The following is a 15,292-nucleotide window of genomic DNA, read 5'->3' on the forward strand; positions in this document are numbered from 1 at the left end:
ACAGTATCTTTAAGTCTGCTGACTGCAAAGGCTCAAAGGGAGCAATCTGAAGTGCTCGAAGCACCAGAGCAAGGTCCCAAGAGGGTATGGAGGGGGGTCGAGGAGGATTTAACCGTCTCACCCCCCTAAGGAACCTGATGACCAGGTCGTGCTGACCAACAGTTTTGCCATCTATGTGGTCGTGGTAAGCGGAGATAGCAGCAGTATGGACTTTGAGGGTGGAGGGGGACAGCCTACGCTCCAACCCTTGCTGCAAGAAGGAAAGCACGACTCTGATCGAGCATCTTCGGGGGTCTTCTCGGCGAGAAGAACACCACTCGACGAACAGGTTCCACTTCGAGGCGTAAGCACGTCTTGTAGACAGTGCACGTGCCGAAGTGATGGTGTTAAGTACCTCGGGGGGTAAGTCACCTAGAACCTCCGCGTCCCGTCCAGGGACCAGACATGGAGTTTCCAGAGGTCTGGACGTGGGTGCCAAAGAGTGCCCCATCTCTGAGAAAGAAGGTCCTTCCTCAGAGGAATGGGCCAGGGATGGGCTGTCACGAGGAGTCAGCCAGATCAACTGGACCACCTGGGGGTGGAGTCGCAGCTCGTGAGAGCTCATCGGCCACACGGTTGAGCACACCGGGGACATGAATGGCGCAAAGCGACCTCAGATGCTTCCTACTCCACAGGAGGAGATGGCGGGCGAGTTACGACATGCGACGGGAGCGTAGACCACCTTGACGGTTGATGTACGCAACGGTCGCAGTGCAACTCAAGGCAGTTGATGTGAGACTGCAGCTGGGGTCCCGTCCAAACCCCTGAAACTGCAAGCCCGTTGTACGTGGCACCCCAGCCGGTGGTCGAGGCATCCGTGAAAACCACAGCATGCTGGGACACCTGTTCTAGGGGCACTCCTGCCCAAAGAAACATGGGGTCCAACCACGGGCTGAAGGTTTGGCGACACTCCTGAGTGATTGCCACCCGGAACATGCCGCGTTGCCACGCTCATCTCGGGACTCGGCCGTGAAGCCAGTGTTGAAGTGGTCTCATAAGAAGCAGACCGAGTGGGGTTACTGCTGCTGCGGCCACCATATGCCCCAGGAGCCTCTGAAAGAATTTCAGTGGGACCACTGTCCTGCTGTTGAACGCATTCTGCAGTTCAACACCGACTGAGCACGTTCCTCTGTGAGACGTGCTATCTGTTTGACTGAATCCAACTCCATACCTCCATATCCTCTGCACAGGGGAGAGTTTGCTCTTTTCCCAGTTGACCTGAAGACCCAACTGGCTGAGGTGTCTGAGCACCAAATCCCTGTGTTCGCACAACTGATCCCGAGACTGTGCTAAAATGAGCCAGTCATCAAGATAGTTGAGAATGCGAACACCCTGTTCTCTCATGGGAACAAGGGCTCCCTCCACGACTTTCGTGAAGACGCGGGGAGACAGGGCCAGTCCGAAGGGTAGGACTCTGTACTGATATGCTTGTCCTTCGAACGCGAACCACAGGAATGGCCTGTGTCGCGGAAGAATCGAGACATGAAAGTACGCGTCCTTCAGGTCGATCGCTGCAAACCAATCCTGGGGACGGATGCAATCGAAAATGCATTTCTGCATGCGCATTTTGAATGGTAGCTTGTGAAGGCTCTGATTCAACAAGCGCAGATCCAGGATAGGTCGCAACCCACCACTCTTCTTGGGTACAATGAAGTAGGGACTGTAAAACCCTGACCTCATATCAGCTGGAGGGACCAGCTCTATCGCGTCCTTCGCCAGTAGGACTGTGATCGACGCCGGGCGAACTGAATCGCATAGCCGAGCCTGATGGTCCGAAAGAGCCAGCGAGATGGGCTGGGGAGCGCTAACCAGGCTCGCAGAGACCGTATCAGCGGGACCAAAGGGACCACCGGCATACCCACATTGGGGCAGCGAGGTGGAACGCAGGGACGCGGCTCGGGGGGCTCTCTCTTTGCGAGGTGGCCCGAAGCGGCGTCAGAGTGTGCTGGGCAACACTTACCTGGTTCCACGGGTGGACAGAGGAAGCAGTCAAGGCTTTGGCTACCCGCTGCTCGCTGCTGTCCACTGGCGAAAGAAGAGGGGGATGAGAGTGGTGAGGTGCTTGCCCTCCTACTTCTCTCCGAGCCCTCTTTGGACCCGGAGATGAAGGAAACTGCTCTTTTATTGTAAATTTGGGTACCACTGGCTGTTGGGCCAGCAGCGGAACACAAACAGACATGAACGAAAGATTTTCCACCTGGCCCTCCTCTGGGGGAGGGAGTGGTGTGGTCACCATCTCCCGAAGAGCAGTCCCCTCCATCTCTGGGTCGCCCGTCCTAGGGCCTCTTGCTCTTGGCTTTGCCGCCCTTCTTGGCGGGGGCCTGGACGGGCTGGGCACCCTGACCACGACCGGCTCCACGGCACCGCTTGGGTGGAGGCTGCTGCTGGTGCGCGGGGGCGGCCATGGGCGGGCGCTCTCGGCAACGAGCAGCCTGAGGTGCTGCGGGCGGTGGAGGTGCAGCAGCTGACCGCCTTGGCAGGATGTGAGATATGGCCTCAGACTGCTTCTGGACAGCTGAGAACTGCTGGGCAAAGTTCTTGACCGCGTCGCCGAAGAGGCCAGTATTAAGAAACCTGACTTTGTCCGTATCCCTCATGTCCACGAGACACAGCCAGAGATGGCATTCCTGGACCACTAACGTGGACATCGCATGACCCACTGACCACGCCGTGACCTTTGTCGCACGAAGCGTGAGGTCCGTCGCAGAACGAAGTTCCTGTAGAACTTGGGGGTCATGACCACCCTCGTGCAGGTCCTTCAGTGCCTTTGCCTGATAGACCTGCAACAACGCCATCGCGTGTAGGGCAGAGGCGGCTTCCCCACAGGCCTGGTAAGCCTTGCCGGTAAGATCCGACGAGTACTTACAGGCCCGGGAACGGAGAGACGGCTCCCCCCGCCAGGTGGAGTTAGGGCACAGTTGCATGGCAACGGCCCGTTCCACAGGACCAGGACCGCTGCCCGAAGCAACCCTCTGAGAAGGATTGGATCGAGGCAACGGAACTGGGACTTCGCCCCTTTGCAAGAACTGGAGTCTAGATCGCAACTCCGAGATGGTTATCTTCCCACAATGGGTACATGACTCATCCACAAACGCCGCCTCAGCGTGTTTTAAGCCCAGGCACATGATACAGCGTTCGTGACCATCCCGCAGTGACAGATAACGACCGCATCCAGAAACTCACAAGTAGAACGACATCTTTAAAAAGACGCGAATCTACTTGTGTAAGCTCTTTTAGGGACTACTCTTTTAGGTGCCGAAGCACACAGGGGAATGACCGCTGCAGACACAGACAGGGGATAGTGCAGCCTGTCGTGTGAACTCTCTCCTTGTAGCCGCCCTCTTACCAGCTGTGAGAACAGCACTTAAGCGCTTAAAAGCGCACCGTTCACCAGCCATGAGAATGGCTTTTACAACTGGGCTTTGCTCTCTCAAAAAGGTAAAACAAAATAAAAGAGAAAATAAAGAAGAGAGATCGGTCCCGCTGCAGTGCTGTCCGCCTGCACCAACACAAAGAGCAGATCTTCCAAAAAAGCTGACTCGTTGAAAAACAAACACTCGTTTCGTAGACACCACTGTTTGTGACAGAAGGTTCGGCTCCGAAGCGAAAAGCTGAAGATGCAACGCACCTGCTACTCATTATATACCCACGCTGCGAGGCGAGCAGCTGATGCATATGATTGCATGCCAATGTGCATTGGCTCGTTGTAGTTACACTCGAAGTAGATTGGCCTCTCTAGCGAAATTCGTACGTCGAACGTGACTGACTGAATGGGAACTGTATTTTTCAGCTTTTTTAATGTAAATATAGATGTCTTTCCAAAAAAAGGACACCAAATAACCAAATGATATTTCATATAATTCATACATTTATGTACACCAAAGCACCCATTAAAAAAAAATGACAGCAAAAAAATGTTTCAGAATTTACAGTGTATAATATATGCAACAGCAAAGAGCTTGTTTACATTTAGACAAGTTAAGTTGCGATACTGAACTGGACCACATGGACATAAACTACATTATGGCACAATTTCACATGCTTCCATAATTTTTATGCATTAAATGCATTAAATTATTTTAACGCATTAAGGATTTTGAATTAATCACGTGTTAACGACAGCCTTAGTTTAAACTTAAAAGTGGAGTACAGAGAGATACATGAAGATAAAGAGCAAGTAAATATTTCTAGTAATATAAAAAAGATAGATGTCCTCAAGCGTTCCCCAGAACAGGGTAAATCGTGTTGGCTTTTAAAAGGCTCACTAACTTTCAGGCTCCTTAGTGCACTTTAGTGTGTTATCCAGCAATGTTTTATCATTTACCAAGTCAAGAGTGTGCAGCAAACCAGCAATAAATGGTCATCAAAGCCATATGGAACAAATTAGGTTTGTGTTGATTCAATTCAGCTCATATAGCTGCAATGAGAGTGAATCTGCCCAAAAGCATCATGCAGCCAACACCCTGCATAGCAAACAGAACTTTGGAGGCTGTGAGAATGTTGATGCAAGCACAGGGCAATCTTCTGATGTGGTGTTGAAAGTTTTATTCGAACAGCCTGGGCAAGGAGATCCAAACGCATCATCAGAGGCTTTCTAACTCAGAATTACAACATTCTGGCATTAAAATTTGCAGGGGGTTTTTTTGTACCAAACTTGAGCAACAAGAACATTTTACCTCTGGCTTAGTTCTCTGGTATGATAAACATCTCTTTTTGTCATCTGATTGGCTAACAAAGGCAGCTGATTCTGAACATCATTCATCGCCAGGGGTGAGGTGTCCCTCTGAAAAAGTGATTATAATCTAATGGTGAGTTACTGGGCCAGGATTCAGAATCTGATTTCCAAATCTCTACTCTCAAATGGTGCACATTAATTCTGTACTCACCATCTATGAATTCCCTCTTCAGCTTATTTTAGAAGATTGCCATCATTAAAGAATACATTTGCTTTCAAACAGCATGAAAGCTGATATTTTGCTGTTGAAACAGCATGAATAAATAAATCTATTTCTAGCATAACAATGGAGCATAACGACATATTCTGATCCTTAAGATCTGAGTTTGTGCTCTGACTCCGAATTCAGGTGAGACAGCAGGGGGTAGTGATATGTGTTTAGATATTCTGTAATGATTTCACATCACATAAACTAAAATGAATAAATGAAAATAATATTAATAATACATTTAAGCCAAAGAGATGACAAAAAAATATATATTTTATTTTTATGATACATCTGTGTTCAGCCCAACTTGAAAGAGAATGGTGAACAATATCCCATGATGCCATTGTATATACTGTATATAGGCATACACACACACCTAACCTCATAATTCGATTATATTGAATTTAGCTGTAATGTACATAAATTTAAAGATGATATAACATTTCCAATTCAAAAGGTTCACCAGGTGCATAGAAAAAAGGCTGCTAAATCGATTCCATAAAGAATGTTGCCGTCTATTGCATTGGTTGCACATTGCCCTGGGGAGGAAGTGGAATTCTCAACTCCATGTCAAGTTGATGCAGCAACAATGACTTTAAAGGCTTCTCAGCATGATTAACATGATACAGCAGTGAGAGGTTAAAAGTGCAAGCTTATACCTTCAAACTATCTTACCCTGACCTGAAGAGCATAATTACCTCCTCTTAGCGACAGATGTGTGACTGTTCTATCTGTGATCTGATCTGTGTGCTAGCTCTCAACAACAAAGAACAATAACAAAATGTAATCTAAACATAATCTAAAATCATTTTAAAAGCATCTAAAAATGTGTAGTGTGACACTGGAAAGTACTTTATTTAAACACTATAGCACTTTAAACCACTTAAATTATATATATATATATATATATATATATATATATATATATATATATATATATATATATATATATATATATATATATATATATATATATATATATATATATATATATATATATATAGGCCTACACACATGTAGCTTTAAAGACAATCGCTATATCTAATAGATAAATCGTTAAAGAAGTCAATGCCACTTTTACAAAATGTAAAATAAGTCTCCAGAGTGTGTATGTGAAATTTTAGCTCAACAAAAAGTTAAAGTTATTGATTGCATATTCTGTCATGATAATCTATAAATCGCTCATGTGGGAACTGTTGTAAGATGCCTAGAGAGCCAGAGAATATATGCTGCGTGAGGATAGAACAGGTATAGTTTAGTTTAATTATGGTTATAATTTGTCATGTTGTCATCTTGCTTTTATGACATGCTATTGTGTTACGTACTATATTGCAATAACATGGCCTCATCCCTTTGTTGCATGTTCCCGGGGGCAGGGTTTATGTAAATTTTAGGGTTAGTGACATCACCAACCCGAGAAGAAGCTTGTTGTAGTCCCTACCAGCTGTTTGTCGTAGTCCTTAAACAGAGAATTCTTTAAAAGAAAATATCTCCCTTTGCACTGAACTTTGAGTGTCCTAACTTTGCAGATGTTGTTTATGCTCTAACAGCAACATCACACACTAACTAAAGTTAAAAAAGTGAAATCGCAATGAACCACCACTTTAAAATTATCCATACTTCTTTAAGTATATTTGAAACCCATATCCACTCAGGCGAAGACCTGGAAACAAAGTGATGTCTCTCTGACTGTTTGCATGTTCAGCCAAGCAATTGGATTCTTTTATTGACTATACTCAGTATTGAACACAGTATACATGGAGAAAATTGTCCATCTACTTTAGTTAGAGGTATTGACAAGTCCTGCATATCCTTCCTGACCAAATGATTTGCTCTAACAGCCAAAAATTGACTTTAACCTTAAAGCAGATCTGTTCAAGACATTTTAATCAATCAATTAAAAGGCAGCTTTTGAATAATTATGATAGCAAGCCATGGAAGAAGAACTTGGTTGAGGCTGCTTCTGCTGATATGAGTGGATAAATATCTAAAAAAATAAAGCCATAACACTGTTAACAAAAATCTACATAAAACAAGAAATGATTTGATGAAATCCATGTTATGATAAATTATTTCAAAATTGTAAAATTCACAGTGTCAGCATGTGAGCAGTCAACAAAACCAAATCCAGACAAATCCACTGCTGAAATATTGCAACACAATAGTGTTTCGCTCCTAAATGCATATATGAAAGAATCAGTTAAATGAATGATTCAGTGACTCACTTTGTTCCCGAAGAAATCAGTGTTATCGAACAAATCAGTTGCGTAAATTATACACTGGCTCACTTGTAAAGACAGGCTGTGTCCGAAATCGCACCCTATACCCTCATTCACTATTCCCTATACATTAGTCCACTAATATAGTTCACCTGAGGGAGTGAATGAAAACAAGTGAGCGAATTCAGACACTTTGAGTGCACTGGAAGGGCTGCCGCTTTTGCATTTGTGCTTGCTGTTTAATAATTATTTGAAACTTAGCAAACTGGCATCTCCAGTAGTAATGAAAATATTTATCTTGAACTCCGTCATGGAAACAGTATAAACCTATATTAAACAATTTAATAATTAATTAAAAATAAATTTATACCTGATATTATGTTTTAGCCAGATTGCACCAGCGATTTGGATAATAGATGGATGGATGATTCAACTTCTGGTCAGAATTCATTCGGCACACAACTCTCACAGTGCATTATGGGTATTATCTAGCCGTTGAGGGTACATCGGTTGTACGCTCGTTATTGCGGTGCATTGTGGGATTGAATGAGTGCACTCGATTAATACGTCCACTATGGTTTCGGACACCACTACAAATGGCTGTCCCCTCAAATAGTGCCCTACTTAAGGGATTAGAGGGTGATTTCAGACACAGCCCACAGCCACTTGTTTAGTTCCTGAAAGAATCAATGTTTTCAAATGATCGATATGAATGAATGATATAAATGACTCACTCATAAAGACGTGTCGTCACCTAATGGCTCTTAAACTAACCACCACAAATACTCTGACAATGCTAATGCACAGACTGACCTAAAATATACATTCATCAAATATTTTCTTTAACAAGACAAAAACAACAAATTGTGAAAGAATTTACACTGCAAGTTATGCAACGCTGTTTTAATTTTACAAGTACCATTCCCTAACACTGGTGGTCTCCATTAATGTTTCAAGGTGTCTGCACAGAGTTACTTTCATCCATTGCATCTCTTGCTGCCCATTGAGTCGTGAACCTGTGTGTATTCTCCCTGCTTACTCTCTCTCTCTTTCACTCAGTTCAAAGCATACAGGTAAAAGCACAATCAGTACCCTGGCAACCAGGGGGCACTCCGTCATCCACCTCAGTGAATGCTGTCTGTGTGATGTCCAGCTTTTAGCTCTCCTGGGTTAATAGTTGGAGACCTCAATAGGCAGACAGGGGTTTCTCATAGAATAACAGCACCTTTCCCCTTTCCATTGCTAAAATGGACTCATGTCAGCCAACACCTTGGTCTCATGTCTCTCTTTGAAATAGGAAAAGCATTCATGCAGAATGCATGAGTCCAGCAGCAAATCATTCGGATTTTTTTTTTCAAAAGATAACAAAAGAGGACAGGCTTGTCTGTTTGCATTTATGGAGCACAGCAAAGAGAACATGGCATCTTGTTAAGATGGAGGATGGATTGGAAAACAAATAATGATCGTACTGATGTAAGCGATGCTATAAGTTGCAGTTTCATGTATGTGATGAAATGCACATAAAGTTATCATTGTTTCACTAGAATGAAAAATTGAGGTATTTGTGATGTTGCAATGAAATGCAATGCTGCAACCTTAAAAGAAAAGGTAAATCAATCAATCAATCAGTCAGTCAGTCAATCAATCAATCAATCAATCAATCAATCAATCAATCAATCAATCAATCAATCAATCAATCAATCAATCAATCAATCAATCAATCAATCAATCAATCAATCAATCAATCCATCCATCCATCCATCAATCAATTTTGACTTCAGAAGACTTGGAATATAGTGCACAAATTGTAAACAACCACTTTAATGATACTTTTATGGTGCTTTTGTGTCTTTTTGAAATTCTTTAAATTCCTTCTTTGAAATTCATGAGGAAAAAGAAAGTCGTACGGGTTTGGAACAACATCAGGGTGCATAAATGATGCAGCATAAATAAAGAGATTTCACTTGTTCCAAACTTTAACATCTTCCATCACATCTAGTTTATTCCTCTTACAGCTATGGGAAATAAAAGAAGACACAAGCAGTGGACAAAGATGTTAAAATCAATTTGCATTAGAAATGAAATCAGGGTTGCTGATGTTCCGAAGCAGAGAGAGATCAAGATCCGAAGAGGGTATAACCACATTACTTATCCAACAAATCAAATTTTAATGGCATAAGAACAATTACATTGGCCTCCACAGCTATGAGGGGTGGCCTTACATATATACAATATGCCCACTGAAGAACCCCTGGAGCTAAATGTTGGCTAGAAACACATTAGATGGCCATTAGGGATCTCTGGTCTGACAGCAGTCATCATTCACTTTCTTTCATCCTCAGTGGCCTTGTCGATGGTGAGAGTGTGAATGGATCATTATACACAGAAGACAGTGTATTTCTTAGCGGTGGGTGGGGTGTGTTGGGGCGCAGTTTCGAATAAAGATCTTTAAATGCAATCTCTCTAGAGAGATTTAGAAACATTATGTACACTGGCAAGGGTTTGATGCTTACATTGTCAAAAAGGAATTAATTATAACGTTTTTCAAGCCGTTATATCTTGTTTGAGACATCCATATAAATACTTGCAGCTCATGTAAGTGTGGCGTATAATTCATGTGTAAAGCAAATCTCTGTGTGTGATTGAATGGAGAGGCTTTTTGACCAAAAGAACATTAAAAAAGCTTTTTGTGTGTTCATTTCATGCTGTAATTTTCCTCTGAAAGCCATCTCTGCTTTACCAGTCACATGACAGAAAGGTTTTTGCCTGAATGGGTGCTGGACAGACATATTAATTAAAATATGCCTGAAACTTCCCAAAAAGAAGCCTGATATATTTATATAAATATTTATTTTATAATAAAGGTGTGAAATGACTGGTTCTGAAAATAATAATTGGCTGCAACAGGCACACATACTAGAGTGCATTTCAAAAGACAGTTCAAAAACCTGTGAGAATCTCCAGTGAGTTAAATGGTAAATTGTGTAATCTCTGAAAGCGTGGAAAAAACACTGTGTGCCTTGGCTGATTTTGTAAGAGGAAGGGGATAAAAGGAGGTATAATAGGAAAAATAACACCATTCAGTACTCTAAAGTTCCAGTATCGTCTATCTTAGGTATTTAGGATGGCTGAAGGAGAACCATACAGCAACATGACAAAACAACTAATTTTATCCTAGTTTTTGTGCTCCTAAAATCAACGTTAATTGACTAAGGATTTTTTGGTAAAATAATTATTAACAACCAGCTAAACTAACCTAGTGGCACAGGAGAACACAACAAAGCAAAATTTGACCGCACAGATAAATTAGCAAACAATAACAGAATGTAGGTGTGTGTGTGTGTGTGTGTGTGTGTGTGTGTGTGTGTGTGTGTGTGTGTGTGTGTGTGTGTGTGTGTGTGTGTGTGTGTGTGTGTGTGTGTGTGTGTGTGTTCGTGCGTGTGTGTTTGTGTGTGTCACTGCTGCACTTTACCTTTAATACAGGAGTAGCTTGCCAATTAGGATTTGATCTGACACAATCTGGGTTGAATGGAATTACCTTTATATGAGAATATTCAGTTGCCAAAACTGAGATATATATATGAGATATAGGTATATACTATTTTTTATTTATTTTTTAATGTAGCCCATCTCTCTTTTGCTGTGTGTTCTATGCCTGCTGTGCTGTTTATAATGTCTGCTTTGACAATTGACATTGGTCTGTTTGTAAAGAAGTGTTGATATAGTGTAGGCATTTATGAGCTGCGTGTTACCTGCTGTTATGTTTTCTAGCTGTGGAAACGGTCAAAGTTTTGCTAGCATGAGACAGCTAGCCCGTATCGTGGAATTGTATTGTAGCCAGTATTGTAAAATAATAATTATAAAAATTCTAGTATTCTAAAATATATTACTATTTAAATAATTTTTTATAGTTACTTTATTTTAAAGTTGACATGAAACAGAAGTTACGATCGTCTTTTCTGCCCTATCGAGGAGGGTCAGAAGAGATGTCTGCATATTATATGCATAGTATTATGAAAATAATTATTAAAATAAATTATTTTATTACGTAAACAACCTTATTGTCTGACAAACAACTTTAAGGTTTGCGAAACACGGAGGCATTTTTTCGGAACTACATTGTACTAGAGTTCATTACTTGAAACTTTCAACATGTGCATCATGTGTGGCCACCTGGTGGTCAAAAGGATGAATAGCATCTACCAAATTGTTTGTCTATCTTTTTTTTTTTTTTTTGAACACCAAGAACAAAACAAACAAAATATGCACCTACAATGGCATATTTAACAAAAATAGTTAAATGAGTATCAAGCAAGGCACATATCAGTTAAATAAATATTAATAAAAGAAAATTACATATAATTCATAATAATAATAATAATAATAATAACAATAATATAATAAAATAAGATGGGGTCTCTTCATTCCTCTTCTAAGAGATCAGGGTCTCTTATTATTCGAGCAAGTTTCTGGGCCTTTTTCATTTTCATACATTCCAAGGATGGAAAGAAATTACAAATAAAGTCTCTTTCGAATACAGAAAAATAAGGTTTCATCTTCATACATTTGCATTTATAAATCTTTATACACTGCTGTTCAAAAGTTTGGAATCGGATATATATATATATATATATATATATATATATATATATAAATAAATAAAAAAATATATATATATATATATATATAATAAAAAAAAAATATATATATATATATATATAAATAAATAAATAATATATATATATATATATATATATATATATATATATATATATATATATATATATATATATATATATATATATGTTTTTTAAAAGAAGTTTCTTCTGCTCACAAAGGCTGTATTTATTTGATTAAAACACAATCAATACAATTAATTAAAGAAATGAATACTTTTATTCAGCAAGGATGCACTAAATTGATCAAAAGTGACAGTAAAGACTTTTATAACGTTACAAAATATTCTATTTCAAATAAATGCTGTTCTTTTGAACTTTCTATTTATCAACGAATCCTGAAAAAAAAAAAAAAAAAAAAAAAATGTACACAACTGTTTTCAACATTGATAATAATAATAAATGTTTCTTGAGCACCAAATCAGCATATTAAAATGATTTCTGAAGGATCATCTGACACTGAAGACTGGAGTAACGATGCTGAAAATTCAGCTTTTCCGACACAGGAATAAATTACATTTAAAAAAAATATTCGAATAGAAAAGTTATTTTGAATTGTAATAATATTTCACAATATTACTTTTTTTTTAATCAAATAAATGCAGCCTTGGTGAACATAAGAGACTACTTTTAAAAACATTAAAAACTTTGCCGATCCCAAACTTTTGTATCTATTTTGAAAAATTAAGTTTATAAAGACAGACGATCATCATACGTCAACAATTTAATTTAATTATATATATATATATATATAAGTGTGTGTGTGCTCGCATGTGTGCTGGATAACCGTAAAATAACCTCTGAATCTGCAGTCAGTCAGTTACACTACACATTTTAAGCTGAAGTACAGACGTGGCTCCTGAGCTGATAAGGTAGGGGCAGCAAAATCACAGCAAAGCTAATTAGCCAACAAAAATTGGGCAGTAGTCCATATCGCTTGGCTCCAGAGAAGCCAATCTCTCTGGGCCCCAAGGGTGCAAACTTGCTGCCTGAGCTGCCTGACATGGCTTGCCATTGATAGTTAAAATGGTTCAAGCGATTTCCAAGCAAAATAAAAGGGCAGGGAAAGAGAAAGAGGGGAAAACGCCTAGAAGTCCTTTACCAGGCAGCCAGCTAGCTTGTTGTGTAATGCAAAACAGTTTCTGATTCTTGCATTGCTTTTCATTTTCTGTGTAGTATGAAATCAAATTCAAAGTATATGGAATATAATCACTTGCAACCCAAAATGACCTAGAAAATATTGTACACGATCAATGCACAGGCAGCAGACTCGCACATCCTCCACACTTTTGCCCACCAGTAAGGTCAGTTGTGAACTCCTGTAATCTTGACCTTTCGCCCTCAAATACAGACTTTAAGGAGTACAACCTTATTGGCTTTCTGATAGATACAGTTAAATATAACCAACAGACATGAGGTATTGACAAGAGTTACATGATGCTGATTATGATTTCAGATTTGAACGCTGCCCATGTCAGTGCCATTTGCGATAACCTTCTGTCACCCTGTGCGTTCATGATAGCACGAATGTAATTTCATGCATATTTATTATTCAGTAATGCCAGCTAAGCGCTTCATTTTATTTCTCAATATAGCTCATCAGTGGCAGGGTAACTAGGTCCACTGTCTGATTTTTAGCTGTGCGTTCCAATTAAATGAAAGTCACATTGGAAAAATACAGACAAAACATAATCTTAGATTAGCCGGTGTAGATGAACCGCAGCAGAGAGAGTTGGGATTTGAGAAATGGTGAGCCACAACCAGAATAATTGGATTGTGACAGGCTCACAGGCATAATACCAATAATTTCAAAGGCTGTTCTTTAGTTTTATTTCTTCATACTTTTTTCAGATTCAGTCTTATGTATTTGCCAGTGGGGGCTTTGAGATAATACTTCATTGTTGAGCCAAAAATCAATAGTTACCTTTCTGAAGATGGTATAAAAATATAGTTGACCAAACCTAATTATAAACTCTACTGGCAGGAGAACAGCATTTGGGATTGGCCCAGCCAGTGGTGAAACATGGCTGATGTTTGCAGCTATTTATGATATTATATCAGACTTAGTGACTATTCAGGAATATTTTAAATAGAGAGGCCACAGATGTGTCAATTGATTTTATGTTCTTTTACATTCTATCCTGTTGGTCACATCCTAGTCTCAGCCTCAGCCACAGCTCTGATGCATATGGCACACAAAACTGTAAACACGTCAGGAGGTTTGAAGTCGTCATCTGAATTTTACAAGATTTCCGGGAGACGTGTGTGTCATGTTCATTAAAGGGGGTCATATAATGCCACTTTTACAAGATGTAAAATAAGTCTCTGATGTCCCCACAGTGTGTATGTGAAGTTTTATCTCAAAATACCCCACAGATCATTTTTTATAGCATGTTAAATTTGTCACTTTTTGAGGGTGAGCAAAAATGCTCCGTTTGTGTGTGTCCCTTTAAATGCAAATGAGCTGCTGCTCCTACGAAGAGGGTGGAGTTTCAAGAGCTTGTGTTAGCAGCTCTTGTGTCTTGTTAGAAGTGACAACAGAAGTTTCTGAATGGTTAGTTGATGAATTTATGTAGCTGATGTGGAGTTTACTATCTTAAAGTAATTGATTGCATATTCTGTCATGATAATCTATAAATTGCTCATGTGGGAACTGTTGTAAGATGCCTACAGAGCCAGAGAATATATGCTGCATGAAGACAGAACAGGAATAATTTATTTTAATTATGGTTATAATTTGTCATGTTGTCATCTTGCTTTTTTTATGACATGCTATTGCATTTGTGTTGCATACTGTACTGCAATAACATGGCCTCACCCCTTTGTTGCATGTTCTTGGGGGCAGGGTTTATGTAAATTTTAGGGTTGTTGTAGTCCTTAAACAGAGAATTCTTTAAAAGAAAATATCTCGCTTTGCATTGAACTTTGAGTGTCCTAACTTTGCAGATGTTGTTTATGCTCTAACAGCAACATCACACACTAACTAAAGTTAAAAAAGTAAAATCGCAATGAACCACCCCTTTAACGGTCTGCCTGGAAACAAAGATGCCGTGATGCCAAACCCCCTCATGGAAGAAGCAAAGCTGTTGTGTTTACAACTGTAACAATGAGCCCTTGTCAGGATTAACTAAATGCTGGATTTTCAAAAGAATGTGAAGTATGTAAAGTTCACGGCCTAGACTTTAAAATATGTCCAAGAGTTTTACACACCAGACTGTATCAATGTGACATTTTCACGCCCCTAAACATGACATTGCTTTACATGTCAGTCACATGTCGGTCTCCGAGTGGTCCTTGGCCTTCTGCTGTCCGTCTACGCGAGACTAGTCACATCCCAGAACACATAATCTGCCCTGTGCGTGTAATTTCCCCAGAACAGGGGCAATTTTCTATGCGGATGTTTATATTTAGGATG

This window comes from Megalobrama amblycephala, linkage group LG23 (genome assembly GCF_018812025.1).
Source record: "Megalobrama amblycephala isolate DHTTF-2021 linkage group LG23, ASM1881202v1, whole genome shotgun sequence".
Lineage (NCBI taxonomy): Eukaryota > Metazoa > Chordata > Actinopteri > Cypriniformes > Xenocyprididae > Megalobrama > Megalobrama amblycephala.